The sequence below is a fragment of the Giraffa tippelskirchi genome, chromosome 3, assembly GCF_054371585.1.
Source record: "Giraffa tippelskirchi isolate mGirTip1 chromosome 3, T2T-mGirTip1v1.2.pri, whole genome shotgun sequence".
Taxonomy (NCBI): Eukaryota; Metazoa; Chordata; class Mammalia; order Artiodactyla; family Giraffidae; genus Giraffa; species Giraffa tippelskirchi.
The window spans coordinates 73,066,338-73,092,459 of NC_137277.1; the positions used below are offsets into that span (position 1 = coordinate 73,066,338).

The window sequence follows — 26,122 nt, forward strand, 5'->3', positions numbered from 1 at the left end:
ATATTTAAAACTAGTATTCAAAGGTTCCCAGTACATAAAATAAATAAGTGAAAGAGCTTATTTTGCCTAGGATCTTCCCCCCTCACACTACTTATTCCATGTCTTACCTCCATGGCCACTGAGTTACCCCCATGATATTTCTAATGTTCAGTGAAGTCTTAGTTTAACATATGGTGCAAGATCAGGGTGAGAAATGGTGATGATTCCACCATGTTGTGTAGCAATATTTTACAGTATGATATCCTCAAATTTCAGCATTTTCTTGAGTATCAAGGATGTTTTGAGGCTCATAGAGCCCTAGCAAAGTACCTTAGGGATTAGGCTATGTACAGGAGCCTAGGATGGTGGGAGAGATAGCCCCTCTGGCAATACAAAACAGCAACATTTGTTAGGAAAGCAGACAGTAAGGCTGAAGTCACAGGAAACCCCTTCTTCCAGCCACTCAATCTAAGGTTACTCTCTATAGAGAGTTAAAATATTTAAACAGAGAGTGCTCAAATTTTTGCTCATCTGGCATGTGAGGAATCAAGCTGTTTTCAAATTAATCTGATGAGATGAAAAAGATATGATCACACATGCAGTAAACTTTATGAAGCAACTCATGCTTAATTGTGCCATGAAACTTTCTAAGAGTCTTATAGCAGCAAATAAACTGAGGCTTGCTATAGAATGCCCTATGGATGAGGAAAACAAATTTCCTTCTGCGAATTCATAGTAATAGAAAAGTACTTCAGTTTGTGAGGCCACAGATTCATAATTTTTAATTGTGCATTCATTAAATAATTTTCCATTGAAGTAGTGAAATAACCCAGTGACAAAGTAAACAACTATAACTTTTCCACTTTTCATCTCCTATATTTATTTTCTTGAATTCCTGTTCTTGTTTGTGGCCTGGATCAGTTCTTTATTTCATGTTTTGCTATCAGATTGTGATTTTTAGGTAAACACAAACATTTAGGGGGAAAAAGCACTTGCCATTTTGATGTAATTTGAATATTTAAAATTTCTTGGTAAGTTTCTTTTGAAACTCTTTTAAATGCATAAGAATTCCTTTCCTTCTATCAACAGAATGCCTGAAGTGAAGTGAAATGAAAGTCGCTCAGTGATGTCCAACTCTTTGTAACCCCATGGACTATACAGTCAACAGAATTCTCCAGGCCGAATACTGGAGTGAGTAGCCCTTCCCTTCTCCAGGGGATCTTCCCAACCCAGGGATCTAACCCAGGTCTCCCGCACTGCAGACAGATTCTTTACCAGCTGAGCTGCAATGATTGCTCCTTTCTTTTTTCTGCTGCTGGAAGGAGTAGATAAACTGAGAATACTAAGAGTGCCTTCAATTCCCCACCAACATGTTCCCGTGTATCATTCTTGCCTGTGTTATTTGTTGCTGTGTTAAATGTTACTGTGTTAATTGTTCCAGATAGGCTTAGGAGGATCTTGATGTTGGCCTAGGTAGTCTTCAAGCAGTGCTTCAGATTATTTGGCACCTAACACATAATCTACATTATCGCATTGTGAATACTCAGGCAGCAGAAAACTCTGCTTTTTAGGAAACTGTAATAAACACTGGATAGTAGATCACCTCTAGTTCTCATCAATTAAGTTTCCTGAAGTCTTTCTGTATTGTGGTTTTTGTTGTGAATCACATATTACACTGTCACAAAGTTATTCAAATCTCTGAATAAGCACTGGACAAAACTGCAGAGTTCCTTGCTATGAATCACAAAAATGATTTCTTGCTCAGGGATATCACTTCTTGTGAGGTAAGACATGATATTAAATAATATTGAAACTATGAGATGATTAATGACAGGGAAGATTTGCTATTTGATACCTTCATGCAGAATTTCTTTTTGTTTGTTTAAGGATTATACATTCAATATTATTCTAGATTTGAATATTTTAATGTAAAAGTGGGACTTCCCTGGTGGTTCAGTGGTAAAGAATCCACCTGCTAATGCAGGAAACATGAGTTTGATCCCTGGGTTTGGTGGATTCCCCTGGAGAAGGAAATGGCAACCCACTCCAGTCTTTTTGCCTGGGAAATCCCGTGGATAGAAGAGCCTGGTGGGCTACAGTCCATGGGGTTACAAAAGAATAGGACATGACTTAGCAACTGAACAACAACTACAATAAAAATGTGAAAGTGTAAAAGATTATTATATTATGAGTATAATACTTAGGAAAGGTATATCATCAAAATTAGATCACAGCACTATTTAAAATATGAACTACCATTTCTATAACAATCTAAACAAAATGCAAAGTATCTACTTACTAAGAATATGTTGCGATATATTACCACAGAAAGATATGTTGTATTAGAAAATGACCACAAAATTTCCCATTCATTCATTTATTCAGTAAAGATTCACAATATATGATGGTGGTAATATTAAAAATTGACATAGTCTTGACAAGATCATAGCAATGAATTTTGAAGGAAGGAAACCCAGTGACTAACATGGTAGACGACTGTAGTTTTTCTTTAACTAAAGACAAATTGTTCTTTCATGAGTATAGGAAAGAAGCTGATTGACTGCTTACCTCACTATATTCTTGGATGTGAGCTATATTTTTATATAAATTAAAATTGCTCACATTTGTGATTACACAAAGGAAAAGTCAACATTCATAGCTTTGTGACAGGAAGTAGTTTCACCTCTTGAACAAGTCACCCATAGAATTAGGATCCTGCATTCCCATAGACACTGGGAAATAGAGACGCTGTCTTCTTTGACGATTCCATCTCAAAGAGATGGCTGCCAGGTCCTTGAGAAAGACATTTCTGGATTGTAAATTGGCAAGTAGGTTTTTAAAGATTTACTTCTCAGTGGACTGAGAAAGAATATACAACAGCACGTTTCCTATAATAATTGTTCTAAGAATAGGGAAGAGAGGACTTCTGTGGTCAGGTCATCTGGCCATATAAGGTCAGGAGTGGGAGGCAGATCAAGGAGTTTAGAAGCAAGAGGAAGGCTGCCTAAAGTTTAGTCAAGCTGAGAGAAATTTGAGGCCATCTTGTCAACTTCCTTAACTTTAAAGGTAAAGCTAATGAGAACCATACTGAGAGGGTTCTTTGGAGATCTTTGGAGAGTGTCTTGGTGATGTTATAGGGCAATTGGTCTAAAAGACTGAAACTAAACCCAAATCTCAGTTGATTTTAAAAATTCAATACTACAAAGTTCATGAAAAGGGAAATCTTCAAATTGCTTGCTGGAGTTATTGGAATTATGAAATCAGAATGGAAAAGCTACATTGAATATTCTCCTTGAACTTTAGCAAGATCACACCTAAACAATTCTAGAGACAAGAGTTCCTGCATACTTCAAAAATCATGTAAGAAATGAGATTTCAAAGCTTTCTTTACAATGTACTTCTCAATTCCAATCACTATTCCAGAAAATTTAACCTTGTTTCATGCTGAAGATGAAATCTTTTCTTTATCACTTCTATCAAAAATGGAAAATAGTTACTCAAAAATCTATAGCTGGAAATTTTAGGCTTGAAATAAACTATTTTATCCCCAAGGTAACTGAATAGGTAGAATAGGTGACTTCTCTAAATTTGTACAGAGAATTATGGACAGAGAGAGGGTTGACCGCAAGTATGCTACTCTATTAACATAACAATTATGAAATTCCCTCTCAGAGCCTTTCCCAGAATGAGTTGAGTCAAGTAATATTAAGCAGATAAGAAGCAAAGTAAAAAATGTACAACTCTGAGCTTATCCTAGCCTATGTATTCCTGTAATGGTCAACTACAGGAACTAAAAGAAACAAAACCCATTATTACATACAACAAAACCATCTAGTGTATATATTATATTTCACCTCCCTTAGTTAATGTAACTGTTTAATCATCAGAAAAGCTTATCTGAATCTGCCACAAGGTTACTCTAGTAGGTATTTAAGTAGCACATGGCTGTTTTTTAGCATTTGGTTGTATGTAGCTGGAAAAAATATATACATATATATATATTTCTTGAGAATTTGCTTCTAATAATTTTAAAATCATACATTTAGAAATGCTTTTGAAAGTGATTTATGTGGCAATAACATTGGTCCATATGCTATATGGATTGTATATAGTGAAGAAAGGTCCTATGACATGGTAGAAACAAAAAACAACTAATTTGAAATTATCTCACAGTTCTTGAATATGATAAATTTTGTGATAAAATGAGCAAATAATATTTATAAACAGCATAAAATGTTCATATATGACTTTTTTATTATGAATAAAATTGTATGACATTTTAATATGATTTTTTCCTTCCAATTTTATTCAGATATAGTTGACATACAGCATTGTTTTAAGTTCGAGGTGTTTAAAGTAATGATTGACTTACATACATCATAAATAATTAAACAATAAGTTTAGGGGATATTCATCATCTCATAGATAGAAAGTAAGAGAAAAAGAAAAAAAAATTTTGTGATGAGAACTCTTAGGATTTACTCTCTTACCAACTTTCATTTATAACATATAACTGTAATTATATTTATCATGTTGTATATTACATCCCAAGTACTTATTTATCTTATAACTGGAAGTTTCTACCTTTTCACTACCTTCATCCAATTCCCCACCTTCTCAGCCTAGTTCTGGTAACCACAAATCTTATCTGTTTTTCTATGAGTTTTTCTGTTTGTTTGAAGTATAATTGACCTATAACACTAATTTTGTTCCTGATGCACTAATAGTGCATATTTCTGTACATACAAAATGATCATTGTGATAAATCTAATATATCTATAGTTTTTATGTCCTCAGTAAAGTACAAAAAATGTGGTTTAGGTGGGCATGCAAATCCACATAGCAGCTATTGTTTCTGTTGTTTTTCTATTTACGGGTAATTTGAACAACTGGAAAAGTCCTTGGTTAGTTCTCCAAAATTCCTTCTTAGAGCATTTTTGGTCAACCATCAGGAATTATTATTTAAACATGGTCATTTGTTTGAGAAGTATTAGATAAACTCTCAAAAATCATGGTAAGCTTCTTTACATTGTTACCTTGTATCCAGGAAATTAAATGGAGAGCAATTACGTATACACGAGAAACCCTAGAAATTTATAAGTTGCTCACAACTGAAGCCAAAGTATCACTGTTGCAGTAGAAGCTTGAAAAGTGTTAAAAACATTCTAAGGAGTTTTGAGAAATTCTCTGAATTATGTGGAACAGGCTTGATTATCCTGCAAAGGAAATAAAAAAAAATCCATACCCTGGTACCTTTGTGAAACAAAGATTTACATCTCACTCCTGTAATGTCTAATAAAGTTTAGCTGGCTCTTCCCTATCTTGCAGCCAGGCCATCTGGAACACATGACCTCCAAAATCAACACAGCAGGATAAGAGGAGTTGTAAGACTGTTTAGGAGGTTTTGAATCATCAGGTCTGGAAGTGGCTTACTTTACATCTGCCATCATGCCTTTGGCCAGAACTGTCTTTGGTTCAATCTTCCAGCAAGACCAGTGGGGAAATGTGTTTTTCCTGTGTGCCTAGGAAGAGATTACAATGTGATAAACCCCTATAACTGAATCTTCCATTCCCACAATAATTTTCTTCCCTAATGTCACTCCCCAAATTGTGTCACTAGTCAATATTCATTAAACACTCAGTGCATTTATAAATGTTCAGTACCTTGACTTGAAATAAAATGATTTCAGTAGTCTCAATATATGTATGTATTCTGTCTACTTATAAAACATAATTTATTGACTTTTCCCAGCACTACCACCAAACTATTAAATCAGTCTCTTTCTTGTACGTGTCAGGTTCTCCAATAGGCTGTGGCAAACACTCAGGTGCATTCAATTTTTGGTTGAACTCGAAAAGAGAAAGTGAAAGCATTAGTCACTCACTCAGTAGACTCTTTGTGACCTTATGGCCTGTAGCCCACCAGGCTCCTCTGTCCATGGAATTCTCCAGGCAAGAATACAGGAGTGGGATGCCATTCCCTTCTCCAAGGGATCTCCCCAACCCAGGAACTGAACCTGGGTCTCCTGCATTGCAGGCATTGAACTCAGGGATGAATACTATAAGAATCACTATCTTGAGTTGTTATTTAAAGATAAGTTAATGTCAACAAACCAGATATACAGCTAGTAAGAATGACATTGGGCTTTCCAGGTGGCACTAGCGGTAAAGAACCTGCTTGCCAACGCAGGAGACGTAAGCGACTCTGGTTTGTGTGACATACATTTTGATTGTACGATAACTCTCAACAGATGTACCCCAGGATGCTATGAGTAAGGTTCCATTTTCCTTATAAAAATTATTTCTAGTTATAGGTTCTAGTGACTAACTTCCAAATACACAATTTCAGGACATGTGAAATATAATCCTCTCAAAAGTATATTGATTGCCCTCTAGAACAAAAGGGGCTTCCTGGTGGCTCAAGGTAAAAAGTCTACCTACAATGTGGGAGACCTGGGTTCGATCCTTGGGTCAGGAAGATCCCTTGGAGAAAAAAAATGGCAACCCACTCCAGTACTCTTGCCTGGAATATCCCATGGACAGACGGAGGAGCCTCCAGGGCTACAGTCCATGAGGTCTCAGCTGCTGCTGCTGCTGCTAAGTCGCTTCAGTCGTGTCCGACTCTGTGCGACCCCATAGACGGCAGCCCACCGGGCTCCCCTGTCCCTGGGATTCTCTAGGCAAGAATACTGGAGTGGGCTGCCATTTCCTTCTCCAATGCATGAAAGTGAAAAGTGAAAATGAAGCCGCTCAGTCGTGTCCGACCCCTAGCGACCCCACAGACTGCAGCCTACTAGGCTCCTCCGTCCATGGGATTTTCCAGGCAAGAGTACTGGAGTGGGGTGCCATTGCCTTCTCCGATGAGGTCTCAGAGTCTGGTATGAAAATGTGACTCACATACAAATACCATTCTCCAGGTGGCGCTAGTGGTAAAGAACCCTCCTGCCAATACAAGAGATTTATGTAAGAGAAGTGGTTCCATCCCACAGGATCGAAGAAGATCTTGTGGGTTGGGAAGATCCCCGGAGAAGGGAATGGCAACCCACTTCAGTATTCTTGCCTGGAGGATCCCATGGACAGAGGAGCCTGGAAAGCTACAGTCCATAAGATCTCAAAGAGTTTGGACACAACAGAAGTGACTTAGCATGCTTGCAGCAGCAGATTGCTCACTTACATAACTTGTGTATAATTTATTCCTTTTATTCATATCTAGCTCCAGGAATAACTCATTGTAAGGCCTGCATAGTTAGTACAAGTCCAGAATCTCTTATTTGGTACCATTGTGGAGAGAGGTGATTGGGAATTCAGAATTTTTACTATTTTGTAGGGAAGGTGAGTTAGGTCTTTTCCAATTTTATATGTATACACTATGTGAATCTGTTCTACCCACTTTTTTGCCTTTTACTTAAACGTCAAAGTCTGCGTGTTTGGGGCATTCATTACTAAGCATAAGTAGTTTTATTCTGTGAGTAAGCAAGCAAGGAGAAATGCTGCGCTGCTTTGGGAATAAGCTCCTAAGCAGCATGCATCTATCATGTTGCAGGCTATTTGATACAATAGTGTCAGTTGCCTAGTGCATGTTATTTCCACTGTGTCACACAATACAGTGCAAGTGAGGCCTGAGGTGCTGTTAAATTATCCTCTTCATTCAAACTGCATGAAGTGTACAATGACATCACAATAAAATCTCTCAATGGCATTCTTCTTTGGGATTTGTGTTCAGTAGGTGCACCTAAAATATATTACATGGATCTAATTATTAGTCTGAATAATGTCCAGTGTGAATGTTGTGGTTTCCTAGATCCCTCTTCCAGTGGTGGTGAGAATGTCTCCCCCTTCACTGTCTATTTCTTCATGCATGCCTGCTTTGACAGGCTTCATGGGATTCACCGAGACGCAGATGGTCTGTGCACAGTTCCCTCAAGCATAAAACAACATTTTGGTACTTGTTGTCAGGATCTTAAATTGCACACTGTTCTTTGATTATTTTCAAATTCTGGGCTTGCTGTAGGAAGTCAAATGAAAACTATTTGCATAAAAGAATCAAGAGCACAATTGAATTAAAGGGGCAAGCATTTGAGTTGAAACTAAATCTTATGGAAAAGTCACTGACACTGTTTTTTTTGCTTGTCATTGATATTGCTTTCCTATAACCTCTGACAATATAAAGCAGTGCTTAAGGTGTTTCTATTTATTAAACTAAAAAAAAATAAATACAAGGGCTTTTTCTTTTTCCAAATACACTAAAGTACAAATATTTACCTTCTAATCTTAAAATTCATGTGCTTCACGGGATAACAACAAGTAATTAAAATTGTTGTAAAGTCATAATATTTAAATTAATACTTAATCTACTTATAGAGTAATTTGTACACAGATTTGTAATGAGACTTATTTCTATCCAGATATTGTGATAGTGTCTAGGCAAGGTTTGTGTGTATTTGAAGAGCTTTTTTATTCAAAGGAAACTGTCCCCACAAAGCTTTGAAGGAAAGATATATAAACCTACTGGGTTTAAACAGATTGTTTAATTTAGATTTTCTACTTTGCTCTTGATTTCTAGCCTTTAACTTTTCACTCTCTCAAAGTACTCTGAAATGGAGTAATGTACTAAACATGCAGAGAAATTAGAAATTTGGCTCCAGCAAAGAAATTATTTCCAGGGGAAAAGAAAGTTGTGAAGAAAATGTTTTAGAAATTAGGAGAACAGCATGTAATGGCAACGGGAAAAGTGAGCGTTTGAGCTCTGATTACCACATGAATTTTAATTCTGGCCAAATAGCCATCCTGTAAGTGCAAGGCCACATCCATTGAAGAAGTTGGTTTTCTGAGTCACTTCCCTCTTCAGGTTGCTCAGTGGTAAAGAAACTGCCTGCTAATGCAGGAGTCATAGGTTTGAACCCTGAGTCAACCCCTAGGTTGGGAAGATCCCATGAAGTAGGAAATGGCAACCCGCTCCAGTATTCCTGTCTGGGAAATCCTATGGACAGATGCACAAAGAGTTGGAAACTGCTTAGTGACTAAGCATGCACACACACCTCTTCATGGTAACATGTGGGAATTATTGCAGTAAAACACATGGCTTTATAAGTCTTCACTGGGTTCTTCACATTACTGAGACTAGTGTCACTTTTTAACTTTCACAAGTGTGTGATGGAAGAAAAGATTTTCAGCTTAAGTGATTGTATAGATTCCACAGATACAGTGTTTACTACTTATGGGGATAGTCTATATAAATTTGGTGAATGGTCATTAGGTCAGCATATAAGAGATATGGAAAGTATAGTTCTCCATGTCTTTAGGATAAGTAGCAATTAGCTTCTACCAACTACTTCATGTTTTTCATGTGTCTTTGTTCATTTCTGACTATAATCAGTCAAAGTTGAATTGGATACTAATTGTCTAGGTCTATGCTGTCCAATACACTAGCCTCTAGCAACATGTAACTATTTAAATTTTAATTTTTTAAATGAAATAAAAGAAACATTCAGCTCCTTGGTTACGCTAGCCATATTTTACGTGCACAATAGCCACAGTGGTCATTGAATACAATATTAGACTGTTCAGAATGAACATCGCTGTCATCATAGAAAGTTCTGTTGGATATAGTTAATCTAGATGCTAAATACTGAAGGTAAATTATCTTCCTTCACAGAGAAACATCTGATTAGTACCTATTTCATAGTTATATTTACTATGGAACTACCTGAGCATAATCTTGGGAGATGCATTATTGTAAAATTCGTTGGGTGGCATTGGTTTTAGCATTTTTAAAACATTCTAATAGTGCACTATTAGTTTAAATGGATCAACTTTGTGCCTAATATGCAATTTTTCAACTTTATTTCAATATCATCATTTATTTTGAAATAGAACATTTGCCTTATTTGGAATAAAGATAATCCTTGTGGGATAGCAAAATTATCTGTCCTCTAAAGTTAAATTCACAAGAAGGATAACTAAGAAAATTTTAAGCTAGTCATCTCTCCCCTGTCATTTCTCTTATCCAACAAATTCCCTGTATAACTGGGAAATACACAGGGATCTCATTGTATGGGGGATGGATTTAAAATGAAATTATTTATATCTTTTATATCTCTACATCTATCTTCAATAAAGAAATAAGATTTTTAAGTAGAAAACTCACTTAATGTAAAACATTTACTCATTTACTCAAATAAGATACTATTTTATTTTTCTTATTCATTTTTCAGCCCTATAAAGTATACATTTAGAGTTGCCATTAAATATCCTTTCATGGTTGTAATTACCTTACTTTTGCTGTTTAACAATATTATGCATGCATATAGTAAACTTAATTTACTCAGTTAAAATTTACAAGTCCAAAATCCTCAAGATGAAATTCAAGGATCCCCATCAAATGAACCTGCCTTACCACTCTAGCTATTTCTTCTGAATGCTCCCAAACAATCCTCTGCCCTAATGTCACTATTTAAATTATCATTTTTCTATGACTATACTCAAGTCTCTCAACTATGCAAAAACGAAAAGATTATTACCTGGAGCCATGTAAAGTCATTAAAGTCCTCACACTCTTTGCTTGTTTACTGTATCATTTTTTATTCTCTGATGTCTGTGGATGGTAGCCTTAATTTGTCAGCACTCTTTGGAAATCAGTGCACAAACTCAAAGTTTGAGAAGCCATGCCTGTTTCCTAGATGGATGGACAGAGTTTAATATTACACAGAGTGAAAAGGGATTAGCCTCAGTGGACGGTGGATTTGATATGTGCTATTGTTTGATGGGGAAATCAGAACATAAAACATTTACCACCTTGATAACCTTCTTTACAGATCTCATATTTAGTTCAGTTCAGTCGCTCAATCGTGTCCGACTCTTTGCGACCCCACGAATTGCAGCATGCCAGGCCTCTCTGTCTATCACCAACTCCAGGAGTCCATCCAAACCCATGTCCATCGAGTCGGTGATGCCATCCAACCATTTCATACTCTGTCGTCCCCTTCTCCTCCTGCCTCCAATCCTACCCAGCATTAGGGTCTTTTCCAATGAGTCAACTCTTCGCATGAGGTGGCCAAAGTATTGGAGCTTCAGCTTCAACATCAGTCCTTCCAATGAACACCCAGGATTGATCTCCTTTACGATGGATTGATTGGATCTCCTTGCAGTCCAAGGGACTCTCAAGAGTCTTCTTCAACACCACAGTTCAAAAGCGTCAATTCTGCGGTGCTCAGCTTTCTTCATCGCCCAACTCTCACATCCATACATGACCACTGGAAAAACCATAGCCTTGACTAGATGGACTTTTGTTGGCAAAGTAATGTCTCTGCTTTTAAATATGCTATCTAGGTTGGTCATAACCTTCCTTCCAAGGAGTAAGCGTCTTTTAATTTAATGGCTGCAATCACCATCAGCAGTGATTTTGGAGCCCCCAAAAATAAAGTCTGACACTGTTTCCACTGTTTCCCCATCTATTTCCCATGAAATGATGGGACCAGATGCCATGATCTCAGTTTTCTGAATGTTGAGCTTTAAGCCAGCTTTTTCACTCTCCTCTTTCACTTTCATCAAGAGGCTCTTTAGTTCTTCTTCACTTTCTCCCATAAGGGTGGTGTCATCTGCATATCTGAGGTTATTGATGTTTCTCCTGGCAATATTGATTCCAGTATGTGATTTTTCCAGCCCAGCGTTTCTCATGATGTACTCTGCAGAGAAGTTAATATTAGCAGGGTGATAATATACAGCCTTGACGTACTCCTTTTCCTATTTGGAACCAGTCTGTTGTTCCATGTCCAGTTCTAACTGTTGCTTCCAGACTTACATACAGGTTTCTCAAGAGACAGGTCAGATGGTCTGGTATTCCCATCTCTTTCAGAATTTTCCACAGTTGATTGTGATCCACAGAGTCAAAGGCTTTGGCATAGTCAATAAAACAGAAATAGATGTTTTTCTGGAACTCTCTTGCTTTTTCAATGATCCAGCAGATGTTGGCAGTTTGATCTCTTGCTCCTCTGCCTGTTCTAAAACCAGCTTGAATATCTGGAAGTTCACGGTTCACGTACTGCTGAAGCCTGGCTTGGAGAATTTTGAGCATTACTTTACTAGTGGGTGAGATGAGTACAATTGTGTGGTAGTTTGAGCAATCTTTGGCATTGCCTTTCTTTGGGATTGGAAAGAAAACTGACCTTTTCCAGTCCAGTGGCCACTGCTGAGTTTTCCAAATTTGCTGTCATATCGAGTGCAGCACTTTCACAGCATCATCTTTCAAGATTTGAAACAGCTCAACTGGAATTCTATCACCTCCACTAGCTTTGTTCTTAGTGATGCTTTCTAAGGCCCACTTGACTTCACATTCCAGGATGTCTGGCTCTAGGTGAGTGATAACACCATCGTGATTATTTGGGTCGTGAAGATCTTTTTTGTACAGTTTTTCTGTGTATTCTTGCCACCTCTTCTTAATATCTTCTGCTTCTGTTAGGTCCATACCATTTCTGTCCTTTATCGAGCTTATCTTTGCATGAAATGTTCCTTTGGTATCTCTAATTTTCTTGAAGAGATCTCTAGTCTTTCCCAATCTGTTGTTTTCCTCTATTTCTTTGGATTGATTGCTGAGGAAGGCTTTCTTATCTCTCCTTGCTCTTCTTTGGAACTCTGCATTCAGAAACCCAAGTAAGAAGGTAAGTGTTGTGAGAGGGCATCAGAGGGCAGAGACACTGAAACTAAAATTACAGAAAACTTGCTAATCTGATCACATGGACCACAGCCTTGTCTATCTCAACGAAACTAAGCCATGCCGTGTGGGGCCACCCAAGACGGATGGGTCATGGTGGAGAGGTCTGACAGAATGTGGTCCACTGGAGAAGGTCATGGCAAACGACTTCAGTATTCTTGCCCATGAACAGTATGAAAAAGCAAAAAGATAGGACACTGATAGATGAACTCCCCAGGTCAGTAAGTGCCCAATATGTTACTGGAGATCAGTGGAGAAACAACTCAAGAAAGAATGAAAGAATGATGGGATGGAGCCAAAGCAAAAACGATACCCAGCTGTGGATGTGACTGGTGATAGAAGCAAAGTGCGATGCTGTAAAGAGCAATATCGCATAGGAACCTGGAATGTTAGGTCCATGAATCAAGGCAAATTGGAAGTGGTCAAACAGGAGATGGCAAGAGTGAACGTCAACATTCTAGGAATCAGCGAATGAAGATGGACTGGAATGGGTGAATTTAACTCAGATGACCATTATATCTACTACTGTGGGCAAGAATCCCTTAGAAGAAATGGAGTAGCCATCATGGTTAATAAAAGAGTCTGAAATGCAGTACTTGGATGCAATCTCAAAAACGATAGAATGATCTCTGTTCGTTTCCAAGGCAAACCATTCAATATTACGGTAATCCAAGTCTATGCCCCGACCAGTAATGCCGAATAAGCTGAAGTTGAACGGTTCTATGAAGACCTACAAGACCTTCTAGAACTAACACCCAAAATAGATGTCCTTTTCATTATAGGGGACTGGAATGCAAAAGTAGGAAGTCAAGAAACACCTGGCGTCACAGGCAAATTTGGCCTTGGAGTACAGAATGAAGCAGGGCAAAGGCTAATAGAGTTTTGCCAAGAGAACGTACTGGTAATAACAAACACCCCCTTCCAACAACACAAGAGAAGACTTTACACATGGACATCACCAGATGGTCAACACCGAAATCAGATTGATTATATTCTTTGCAGCCAAAGATGGAGAAGCTCTATAGAGTCAGCAAAAACAAGACCAGGAGCAGACTGTGGCTCAGATCATGAACCGCTTATTGCCAAATTCAGACTTAAATTGAAGAAAGTAGGGAAAACCACTAGTCCATTCAGGTATGACCTAGATCAAATCCCTTATGAGTATATAGTAGAAGTGACAAATAGATTTAAGGGACTAGATCTGATAGACAGAATGCCTGATGAACTATGGACAGAGGTTCGTGACATTGTACAGGAGACAGAGATCAAGACCATCCCCATGGAAAAGAAATGCAAAAAGCAAAATGGCTGTCTGAGGAGGCGTTACAGATAGCTGGGAAGAGAAGAGAAGCAAAAAGCAAAGGAGAAAAGGAAAGATGTTTCCATCTGAATGCAGCGGTCTCATATTTTGACCACTATTTCTTCAATAATGTATTGGAAAATATCAACCCTTGATTTTATAATTTTCCTACTGTCATTGTTTTGGTAGAGTAAGATATTTTGAAAAGTACACAAGAAAGAAAAGAGAATAATAAACCACTTTGTGTATACACCCAGATCTATTAGAACCTAATAATGTTTTCACCGCTGGTCTCTTGTTTGGTTAAAACAATGTTTGTCCTTTTAAACTTTTAAAAAAGAAATAGAACATTACAGATGTGGTTAGGCCCCCCTGTGAACATTTTCCAATATCTTTGCCTATCATCTCCAGAAATAATCCCTAATTTCAATTTGGTATTTATCAAGTTAGGCCACTTTGGATAGGTGACACTAAGCAGAGATTTTAAGGTTTTTTTGTTATTGGATATAAAAACTTTATTCCAGTAGATTTTCTGAAGTCTCTTGTATTAACAGCAAAATTTGATGTCTAATCATTCTTTTCTTGAAAGTCTATTAGTGTCATTATTTTGTTCCTGCCTTTAAATGATAGAGTAATTTACGCTAGTTGCTCAGTCATGTCCAACTCTTTTCAACCCTATGGACTGTAGCCTGCCTCTGTCCATGGGATCCTGCAGACAAGGATACTGGAGTGGGTAGCCATTTCCTCCTCCAGGAGAATCTTCCAGATTCAGGGATTGAACCCAGGACTCCTGCATTGCAGGCAGATTCTTTACCATCTGAGCCACCAGGGAAGCCCAAATGATATAGTATCTGGATATAAAATTTTACACTGACAGGTTTTTCTTTTGAAAATTTGAAGATATTACTTTATAGATTTTTGGCTTCTTACATGAAAAGGTTTCTGTCATACAGATTGCCAAGTTTTTAAAAACAATCTGTCTTTTCACTTTGGCATTTTATATATATTAGCTCTATATTTTAATGACCTGCAATTTCACTATAAAGTGACTACCTGTGGATTTGTATTTATTGATTTATTCTACCTAATATTGAGAATATATTTTTATCTACTAGTCACATACCTTTGTGCAAAATTCTCAACTATTACCCATTATTCCTTTTGTAAATTTTGTTTTCTGTAACACCTATTAGATATCCATTTATTTCTTAATTACTTTTATGACATTTATATCTTTATCTCTCTATGCCATATCTTGAGTAATTTATTCAATTCTGTTTTCACTTTGAAGATTATTTCTTTGATTGTTCTATTTTTATTGTTAAGTTGGGATTTTCATTTCAGTGATTATATTTTTTAACTATACTACTTCTTCCCTTTCTCCAAAGTTCTTGTTTCATTTCTTCCTGTTTTATTTTATGATTTATTGTTTTTTCTCTCATAGCTTATAAGCTTTCATTTATTTCTGAGTATTCATAATATTTATGTTAAAGTTTGCTAAATTGTTCTATGAAGTTAAATTTCTTCTGGAATGCACACCTATTTTGATGTTGATATTTGCTGCCTTTCTTAGCATTAAGTTTTTCCTTTTTTTTTATTTTTTTGAAATAGTGAGTTTTGTGGTTGCCTTAAACCAACACTCAGGCAACTGGTTCAGATCCCAATCTTATAATCTGGGTCAAGGAGTGTTTTTAGGTCTGTTCCTGGCCATTCAGTTCAGCTCTTTCTTTTGATTTTTTGCCTATAGTTTTCTGTCTGTCATAGTTATATTCAGCAGATTGGAAACAGTTTGCACTAATCTTCTTTATAGAGTATGCTGGCCCATTCTAAACCTTCCCACCTCCTGGCATCAGGTCACGAAACTGACTCTGATCCATGTCCCTCTTGGAGTAAATATTGATATTCATTACCATACCACAGCCAAACCTGAAACATTGCCTATCTCTGGATCCACAAGGCAGCACACCTGCTACTTTGGTCCCATTAGCCAGTTAAGCATTATTTTGTTTCTGGCTCTCAAAACTATTTGTCTTGTATTTGAGCCCAGTCAGACAATTTTTCTTTTCTTATATTTTGCCTATAATTGTTTTGTTTTTAAAGTAGAGAAGTAAGTGCTTTAAAGCATGAAATCCCTGCCATCTTACTGGAATTTGCCCTTCTGTCAGGTTTTTATTTCAAAGTACTGTTTTTAGAATGCTAGGCTCAAACTATTGCATTTAAAAATGTTACAAGGTGTGTTACCTAATGATACTATGCTCAGGGAGAGGAGTTTCTCCCTTTTGTAACTTCCCAATTAAGCCTAGAGTATAAGGAAGTTATATTCCCCTAGCTCTATCATGTGATTATCTGGGAAGCCATAATAATGGTAATCCCAACTCATACTAATTAATGTTGTTGCACTGATTATTAGCAGTGCATATTTTAGGAGTTCACAGTGTTGTTGTTGACATTCTTATTTACATAAAAATGCAGTTATTTGGGGGACCTTTTTAGAGTATGTATTTGAGACATTTTTTTCTAATTCTCCCTGACCTAACATAGAAGTGAGAACACAGATAAAGCTTTAAACATAGTTTCTAAGTAAGTAATGTTTCTGAGAGAAGAATGACTTTAAACATGACCTAACTAAACTTTTCATATATAGATGAAGAAATTTGAGCTTGGATAACTTAAGTGATTTTCATAAACACACAGAGATATTAAATAGCGATAATGAATAATGAACAGGCCAAAGTTGTATTAGTTTACTTGTTTCCATGACTATATTTGAAGTTCCTGAATATAATGAACTGAAACATGCCTTTGAATGACACGCAACACCTAATAAAAGTCTCACCCATAATAGTTACTCAGAAATTATTAGGAGATAATGAGTAGAGAATTTAAGAAAATTAGTAAAATAATGTGACTTAGTTACTATTATTTGTATAATTGATACTGTCATTAACTCTATTTACCCACAAAGCGTGTATCATTTAAATGACACTTAATCTGTAGAAAAACCTCTTAAATTGGGCTTTTTTTTGCTCAGAATGTCTTAAGGTATTTAGTATTATTACAATAGAGATATTTCTGTAGCAACTTAATCATGTTGCAGACATTAGAAATGCAAATGTACTTTCACTGTAAACGGTAATAGTGTGACAGGGACATAATATATGCTCACATTTTAAGGAAACACCTAGAAAATTGAACAGAATTTACAAAAAATGATTAATATATATTGGACAATAAGCAGAATAGGACCATGGTCCCGGAGAGAAAGAAAACAAGTTTTTTTTTTGAAGTGATCTTACAGTTGTCCCAATTTCATCTTACCTTCAAGCAGTTTCCAGTTCAGTTAGGTTCAGTTGTTCAGTTGTGTCCAACTCTTTGCAACCCCATTGACTGCAGCAGAACAGGCTTCCCTCTTCATCACCAACTCCTAGAGCCTGCTTAAACTCATGTTCATCGAGTCGGTGATGCCATCCAACCATCTCATCCTCTGTCATATCCTTTTCCTGCCTTCAGTCTTTCCCAGCATCAAGGTCTTTTCCAACAAGTCAGTACTTCACATCAGATGGCCAAAGCAATGGCACTACAGCTTCAACATCAGTCCTTCCAAAGAATATTCAGGACTGATTTCCTTTAAGACTGACTGGTTTGATCTCCTTGCAGTCCACAGGAATCTCAAGAACCTTCTCCAACACTACAGTTCAAAAGCATCAATTCTTCAGTGCTCAGTTTTCTTTATGGTCCAACTCTCACATCCATACATGACTGCTGGAAAAGCTGTAGCTTTGACTAGACAGACCTTTATTGGCAAAGTAATGTCTCTGCTTTTTAATATGCTGTCTAGGTTGATAATAGCTTTTCTTCCAAGGAGCAAGTGTCTTTTAATTTCATGGCTGCAGTCACCGTCTGCAATGATTATAGAGCTCAAGAAAATAAAGTCTGTCACTGTTTCCATTGTGTCCCCATCCATTTGCCATGAAGTGATGGGCCAAGATGTCATGATCTTCCTGTTTTGAATGTTGAGTTTTTAGCCAGCTTTTTCACTTTCATCAAGAGGCTTTTCAGTTCCTCTTCACTTTCTGCCATAAGGGTGGTGTCATCTGCATATCTGAGGTTATTGATATTTCTCCCAGCAATCTTGGTTCCAGGTTGTGCTTCATCCAGCCCAGCATTTTGCATGATGTACTCTGCATAGAAGTTAAATAAGCAGGGCAATGATATAAAGACTTGATGTACTCCTTTTCCAATTTGGAACCAGTGAATTGTTCCATGTCCAGTTCTATAAGTTCCTTCTTGTCCTGCACACAGATTTCTCAGGAGGCAGGTAAGATGGTCTGGTGTTCCCATATCTTGAAGAATTTTCCACAGTTTGTTGTGATCCACACAGTCAAAGGCTTTGGCATAGTCAATAAAGCAGAAATAGATGCTTTTTTGGAACTCTCTTGCTTTTTCGATGATCCAGTGGATGTTACCAATTTGATCTCTTGTTCCTCTGCCTTTTCTATTTTTTCTTTTTTTTAAAATTTTTTTTTATTAATTAGTTTATTTTCTATTTTTTAACTTTACAATATTGTATTTGTTTTCCATACATTGACATAAATCCACCATGGGTGTACATGTTTTCCCCTTCCAGAACCCCCCTTCCACCTCCCTCCTCATCCCATCCCTCCAGGCCATCCCAGTGCACCAGCCCCAAGCACGCTGTATCATGCATTGCACCCTGTATCATGCATCGAACCCGGACTGGTGATTCGCCTCACATGTGATACTTTACATGCTTCCATGCCATTCTCCCATATCATCCCACCCTCGCCCTCTCCCATAGAGTTCATAATACTGTTCTATTTGTCTGTGTCTCTTTTGATGTCTCGCATACAGGATTATCTTTACCGATTGACTAAATACTATATATATGTGTTAGTATACTGTATTGGTGTTTTTCATTCTGGCTTACTTCACTCTGTATAATAGGCTCCAGTTTCATCCACCTCATTAGAACTTATTTGAATGTATTCTTTTTCATGGCTGAGTAATATTCCATTGTGTATATGTACCACTGCTTCCTTATCCATTCGTCTGCTGATGGGCATCTAGGCTGTTTCCATGTCCTGGCTGTTATAAAGAGTACTGCAATGAACATTGGGGTACACATGTTTCTTTCAAGTCTGGTTTCCTCAGTGTGTATGTCCAGCAGTGGGATTGCTGGGTCATATGGCAGTTCTATTTCCAGTATTTTGAGGAATCTCCACACTGTTCTCCATAGTGGTTGTACTAGTTTGCATTCCCACCAACAGGGTAAGAGGGTTCCCTTTTCTCCACACCCTCTCCAGCATTTATTGCTTGTAGTCTTTTGGATCACAGCCATTCTGACGGGCGTGAAATGGTACCTCATTGTGGTTTTGATTTGCATTTCTCTGATAACGAGTGCTGTTGAGCATATTTTCATGTGTTTGTTAGCCATCTATATGTCTTCTTTGCAGAAGTGTCTGTTTAGTTCTTTGGCCCACTTTTTGATTGGGTTGTTTATTTTTCTGGAATTGAGCTGCAGGAGTTGCTTGTATATTTTTGAGATTAATTGTCTGCTGCTTCATTTACTATTATTTTCTCCCATTCCGAGGGCTGTCTTTTCACCTTGCTTATAGTTTCATTTGTTGTGAAAAAGCTTTTAAGTTTAATTAGGTCCCATTTGTTGATTTTTGCTTTTATTTCCAATATTCTGGGAGGTGGGTCATAGAGGATCCTGCTGTGGTTTATGTCAGAGAGTGTTTTGCCTATGTTTTCCTCTGGGAGTTTTATAGTTTCTGGTCTTATGTTTAGATCTTTAATCCATTTTGAGTTTATTTTTGTGTGTGGTGTTAGAAAGTGTTCTAGTTTCATTCTTTTACAAGTGGTTGACCAGTTTGCACAGCACCGCTTGTTAAAGGGATTGTCTTTTCTCCATTGTATATTCTTGCCTCCTTTGTCAAAAATAAGGTGTCCTAGGTGTGTGGATTTATCTCTGGGCTTTCTATTTTGTTCCATTGATCTATATTTCTGTCCTTGTGTCAGTACCATACTGTCTTGATGACTGTGGCTTTGTAGCAGAGCTTGAGGTCAGGCAGGTTGATTCCTCCAGTTCCATTCTTCTTTCTCAAGAATGCTTTGGCTATTCGAGGTTTTTTGTATTTCCATACAAATTGTGAAATTATTTGTTCTAGTTCTCTGAAGAATACCGTTGGAAGCTTGATAGGGATTGCCTTGAATCTATAGATTGCTTTGGGTAGTATACTCATTTTCACTATATTGATTCTTCCGCTCCATGAACATGGTATATTTCTCCATCTAGTTGTGTCCTCTTTGATTTCTTTCATTAGTGTTTTATACTTTCCTGTATATAGGTCTTTAGTTTCTTTAGATAGATATATTCCTAAGTATTTTATTCTTTTCATTGCGATAGTGAATGGAATTGTTTCCTTAATTTCTCCTTCTGTTTTCTCATTGTTGGTGTATAGAACTGCAAAGGATTTCTGTGTGTTAATTTTATATCCTGCAACTTTACTATATTTGTTGATTAGCTCTAGTAATTTTCTGGTGGAATCTTTAGGGTTTTCTACGTAGAGGATCATGTCATCTGCAAACAGTGAGAGTTTTACTTCTTCTTTTTCAATCTGGATTACTTTTATTTTGTTTTCTGGTCTGATTGCTGTGGCCAAAACTTCCAAAACTATGTTGAATAGTAGTGGGCACCCTTGTCTTGTTCCTGATTTTAGAGGAAATGCTTTCAGTTTTTCCCCATTTAGGATAATGTTTGCTTTGGGTTTGTCATACATAGCTTTTATTATGTTGAGGTATGTTCCTTCTATTCCTGCTTTTTGGAGGGTTTTTATCATAAATGGATGTTGAATTTTGTCAAAGGCTTTCTCTGAATCTATTGAAATAATCATATGGTTTTTATTTTTCAATTTGTTTCTGTGATGTATTACATTGATTGATTTGCGGATATTGAAGAATCCTTGCATCCCTGAGATAAAGCCCACTTGGTCATGATGTATGATCTTTTTAATATGATGTTGGATTCTGTTTGCTAGGATTTTGTTAAGGATTTTTGCATCTATGTTCATTAGTGATATTGGCCTGTAGTTTTCTTTTTTTGTATCATCTTTGTCAGGTTTTGGTATTAGGGTAATGGTGGCCTCATAGAATGAGTTTGTAAGTTTACCTTCCTCTGCAATTTTCTGGAAGAGTTTGAGTAGGATAGGTGTCAGCTCTTCTCTAAATTTTTGGTAGAATTCAGCTGTGAAGCCGTCTAATCCTGGGCTTTTGTTTGCTGGAAGATTTCTGATTACAGTTTCAATTTCTGTGCTTGTGATGGGTCTGTTGAGATTTTCTATTTCTTCCTGGTTCAGTTTTGGGAAGTCTTACATTTCTAAGAGTTTATCCATTTCTTTGAAGTTGTCCATTTTATTTGCGTATAGTTGCTGATGATAGTCTCTTATGATCCTTTGTATTTCTGTGTTGTCTGTTGTGATTTCTCCGTTTTCATTTCTAATTTTGTTGATTTGATTCTTCTCCCTTTGTTTCTTGATGAGTCTGGCTAATGGCTTGTCAATTTTATTTATCTTCTCAAGAACCAGCTTTTAGCTTTGTTGATTTTTGCTATGGTCTCTTTTGTTTCTTTTGCACTTATTTCTGCTCTAATTTTTAAGATTTCTTTCCTTCTACTAACCTTGAGGTTCTTCATTTCTTCCTTTTCTAGTTGTTTTAGGTGTAGAGTTAGGTTATTTATTTGACTCTTTTCTTGTTTCTTGAGGTGAGCCTGTATTGCTTTGAATCTTCCCCTTAGCACTGCTTTTACTGTATCCCATAGGTTTTGGGTTGTTGTGTTTTCATTTTGGTTCTTTTCTATGCATATTTTGATTTCTTTTTTGATTTCTTCTGTGATTTGTTGGTCATTCAGCAGTGTGTTGTTCAGCCTCCATATGTTGGAGTTTTTAATTGTTTTTCTCCTGTAATTGACATCTAATCTTACTGCACTGTGGTCAGAAAAGATGCTTGGGATGATTTCAATTTTTTTGAATTTACCAAGACTAGATTTATGACCCAGGATGTGATGTATTCTGGAGAAGGTTCCGTGTGCACTTGAGAAAAAGGTGAAATTCATTGTTTTGGGGTGAAATGTCCTATAGATATCAATTAGGTCTAACTGGTCTATTGTATCATTTAAACTTTGGGTTTCCTTGTTAATTTTCGGTTTAGTTGATCTGTCCATAGATGTGAGTGGGGTATTAAAGTCTCCCACTATTATTGTGTTATTGTTAATTTCCCCTTTCATATTTGTTAGCATTTACCTTACATATTGTGGTGCTCCTATGTTGGGTGCGTATATATTTATAATTGTTTTATCTTCTTCTTGGATTGATCCTTTGATCATTATGTAGTGTCCGTCTTTGTCTCTTTTCACTGCCTTTGTTTTAAAGTCTATTTTATCTGATATGAGTATTGCTACTCCTGCTTTCTTTTGGTCTCTATTTGCATGAAATATCTTTTTCCAGCCCTTCACTTTCAGTCTGTATGTGTCCCTTGTTTCAAGGTGGTTCTCTTGTAGACAACATATATAGGGGTCTTGTTTTTGTATCCATTCAGCCAGTCTTTGTCTTTTGGTTGGGGCATTCAACCCATTTACATTTAAGGTAATTATTGATAAGTATGATCCCATTGCCATTTACTTTATTCTTTTGGGTTCGAGATTATACACTGTTTCTGTGTTTCCTGTCTAAACAAGATCCTTTAATATTTGTTGGAGAGCTGGTTTGGTGGTGCTGAATTCTCTGAGCTTTTGCTTGTCTTTAAAGCTTTTGCTTTCTCCTTCGTATTTGAAAGAGATTCTTACAGGATACAGTAACCTGGACTGTACATTATTTTCTTTCATCATTCTAAGTATGTCTTGCCATTCCCTTTTGGCCTGAAGAGTTTCTATTGAAAGATCAGCTGTTATTTTTATGGGAATCCCCTTGTGTGTTATTTGTAGTTTTTTTCCCCTTGCTGCTTTTAATATTTGTTCTTTGTGTTTGATCTTTCTTAATTTGATTATTATGTGTCTTGGGGTGTTTCACCTTGGTTTTATCCTGTTTGGGACTCTGTGGGTTTCTTGGACTTGGGTGATTATTTCCTTCCCCACTTTAGGGAAGTTTTCAACTATTATCTCCTCGAGTATTTTCTCATGGTCTTTCTTTTTGTCTTCTTCTTCTGGGACTCCTATGATTCATATGTTGGTGCGTTTAACATTGTCCCAGAGGTCTCTGAGGTTGTTCTCATTTCTTTTAATTTTTTTCTTTTTTCCTCTCTGTTTCATTTATTTCTATCATTCTATCTTCTATCTCACTTATCCTATCTTCTGCCTCCATTATTCTACTGTTGGTTCCCTCCAGAGTGTTTTTGATCTCATTTATTGCATTATGCATTATATAATGACACTTTTTTTTTATTTCTTCTAAGTCCTTGTTAAACCTTTCTTGCATCTTCTCGATCCTTGTCTCCAGGTTATTTATCTGTAACTCCAATTTGTTTTCCAGATTTTGGATCATTTTCACTATTATTATTCGGAATTCTTTATCAGGCAGATTCCCTATCGCTTCCTCTTTTGTTTGATTTGGAGGGCATTTATCCTGTTCCTTTACCTGCTGGGTATTTCCCTGCCTTTTCATCTTGTTTATATTGCTGTGTTTGGGGTGGCCTGTTTTCTGGCAGTTTGTGGTTCCTCTTTATTGTGGAGGTTCCTCCCAGTGGGTGGGGTTGGACGAGTGTATTGTCAAGGTTTCCTGGTTGGGGAAGGTTGTGTCAGTGTTCTGGTGGGTGGAGCTTGATTTCTTCTCTCTGGAGTACAGTGAAGTGTCCAGTAATGAGTTTTGAGATGTCAACGGGTTTGGTGTGACTTTGACTAGCCTGTATGTTGAAGTTCAGGGCTATATTCTTGTGTTGCTGGAGAATTTGTGTGGTATATCTTACTCTGGGACTTGTTGGCCCTTGGGTGGTGCTTGGTTTCAGTGTAGGTATGGAGGTGTTTGATGAGCTCCTCTCGCTTAATGCTTCCTGGATTCCGGAGTTCTCTGGTGTTCTCAAGATTTGGACTTAAGTCTCCTGTCTCTGGTTTTCAGTCTTATTCCTACAGTAGCCTCAAGACTTCTCCATCTATACAGCACTGATGATAAAACATCTAGGTTAATGATGAAAGGTTTCTCTGCAGTGAGGGACACTCGGAGAGGTTCACAGAGTTACATGGAGAAGAGAAGAGGGAGGAGGGAGATAGAGGTGGCCAGGAGGAGAAGAGGGGAATATAAAGGGGAGAGAGCAAGCTAGCCAGTAATCACTTCCCAAAGTGCTCTCCACCGTCTGGATCTCTCAGAGATGTTTATGGAGTTACACAGGGAAGAGAAGAGGGAGGAAGGAGACAGAGGTGGCCTGGAGGAGAAAAGGGGGACTCAAAAGAGGAGAGACAGATCCAGCCAGTAATCAGTTCTCTAAGTGTTCTCCACAGCCCAGAACACACAAAGAGATTCACAGAGTTGGGTAGAGAAGAAAAGGGGGAGTGGGTAGATGGAGGCGACTTGGTGGAGAAAAAAGATAGCTAAAAGGGGGAGAGAGCAATCAAGCCAGTGATCTCGTTCCCAAGTAAAAATGGGTGCTGAAGATTGGGTTCTTGAAGATACAAAGTTGATAACAAATACTAAAAAGCAAAGATTAAAAATCTAGAGTAGAGGTTAGATTCTCAAAAATACCTTATTGAAAAAGGAGAAAGAAAAGAAGAAAAAAAAAGAAAAAAAAAGAATAAAAAGAATGAAAAAAACAAAAAAAAATCCCACCAAATTCACAAAAATTATAATATATATATATATATGAAGTTTACTTTAAGAATAATGTTGTAAAGAAAAAAATAAAAATAGGATCTTTTTTTGCAAGGTTATAGTGGGTTATAAAAATGAAAAGTGAAGGAGTAATAGGGGACTTAAAAATAAAAATAAAATAAAATTTAAAAAATTAACAAAAAAAATTTAAAAAGTTTTAAAAATTTAAAAAATGAAACTAGTAAAAATATATCTTGGGCTTTCTCTGGAGCTGTAATGGACTGTGTGGTGTCAGTTCATTTTTAGATAGTTCCTTGGTCCAGCTTGTACTTCTCAAGGTCTCTAGGCCCCTTCCTATGTAGTCAGTGCTAATTACAGGGTTTTAATCTGTTGCATCTGTCACTTCCAAAGCGATTCTTTCTGTTTCTTTTAGCTTCTTCTGTTTGCTGGTCTCTTCAGTGTCTAATTTCCCCCCTAACACAAGGGGGGTGGTGATGGTCACTTTTTTTTTTTTAGTCTCACTTGTTCAGGCATGCTGTGGGGAGGGAGAAACACTGCAAACAAATCTCACTGGCGTGTGCTCACAATGTTTTGGCCACTCTGGGCTTGCCCCTCTCACGGCGTGTGTGCTTTCCCAGTCTACACTGCTCAGGCATGAGGTTGCACTGCCGGGAACTGTCTGAAGCGGCCCCTGGGGTTGCCTGTATTTCCCAGGTCTAAGCCACTCAGGTTCTGGTTCCCGGCTATTTCACAAAGGTGCAGACTTGGTTGAGCCTGGGTTTTGTGCCCTTCCCAGGTCCGAGCAGTGCCGGTGACCAGGTTTTTTGCTAGCGCGGTCAGGGGCTGCACCTTTTTCCTTTCCCCCGACCCAGCCACTTGGTTTTCTGGGTGTACAACGGGCGCAGCTTCCCAGGTGTGCCGTGCTCTCCCCTTTCGAGATGATCTCTGGCTGCGACCCTCTTGGCAGGTGTCAACCCTCCAGAGTCCCAAGCAGTCCTGGTTAGCAGAGAGGTCTGTTTGCAGTTTGGTATAGAATGCCTCTCTGGGGCCGTGATTCTGCCCTTCCAGCTCTGGATATCCTCCCCTTCCTGTCTCCTGCTGGGGATGGGCCAGTCTGTGGCTGGTTTACTCTGCTCGGTGTTTTGTTCTGTGAGCCGGCCTGGTGGTGTCTTAGGTTAGGGATTTTCGTGGGAAAGCTATCCCATGGTCTAGGTTGCTGTCTCAACCTAGTTCCCTCAGATTGCCCGCAGGGCATTCAGGCTCAGTCCTAACCCAAAGCAGTGAGGCCCGCCCCTCCCTGCCCGGTCTCCGCTTGCTAGT

The 26,122-nt window shown here is 37.7% G+C and overlaps 2 long non-coding RNA genes across 2 annotated transcripts in view; one reads left to right on the forward strand and one right to left on the reverse strand.

The window, feature by feature from the left end:
* LOC145542383 (uncharacterized) overlaps positions 1 to 26,122 on the forward strand; it is a 158,441-nt gene that overhangs the window by 92,216 nt on the left and 40,103 nt on the right. The window contains exon 3 of the long non-coding RNA XR_014079820.1: positions 1,069 to 1,170. This is a non-coding gene — a long non-coding RNA (uncharacterized LOC145542383). The remainder of the gene's footprint in view (positions 1 to 1,068; positions 1,171 to 26,122) is intronic.
* The window catches only part of LOC145542382 (uncharacterized), a 40,487-nt gene continuing 19,594 nt past the window's right edge, over positions 5,230 to 26,122 (reverse strand). The window contains exons 2-4 of the long non-coding RNA XR_014079819.1: positions 10,774 to 12,609; positions 10,500 to 10,654; positions 5,230 to 5,501 (exon numbers count right to left, since the gene is read on the reverse strand). This is a non-coding gene — a long non-coding RNA (uncharacterized LOC145542382). The remainder of the gene's footprint in view (positions 5,502 to 10,499; positions 10,655 to 10,773; positions 12,610 to 26,122) is intronic.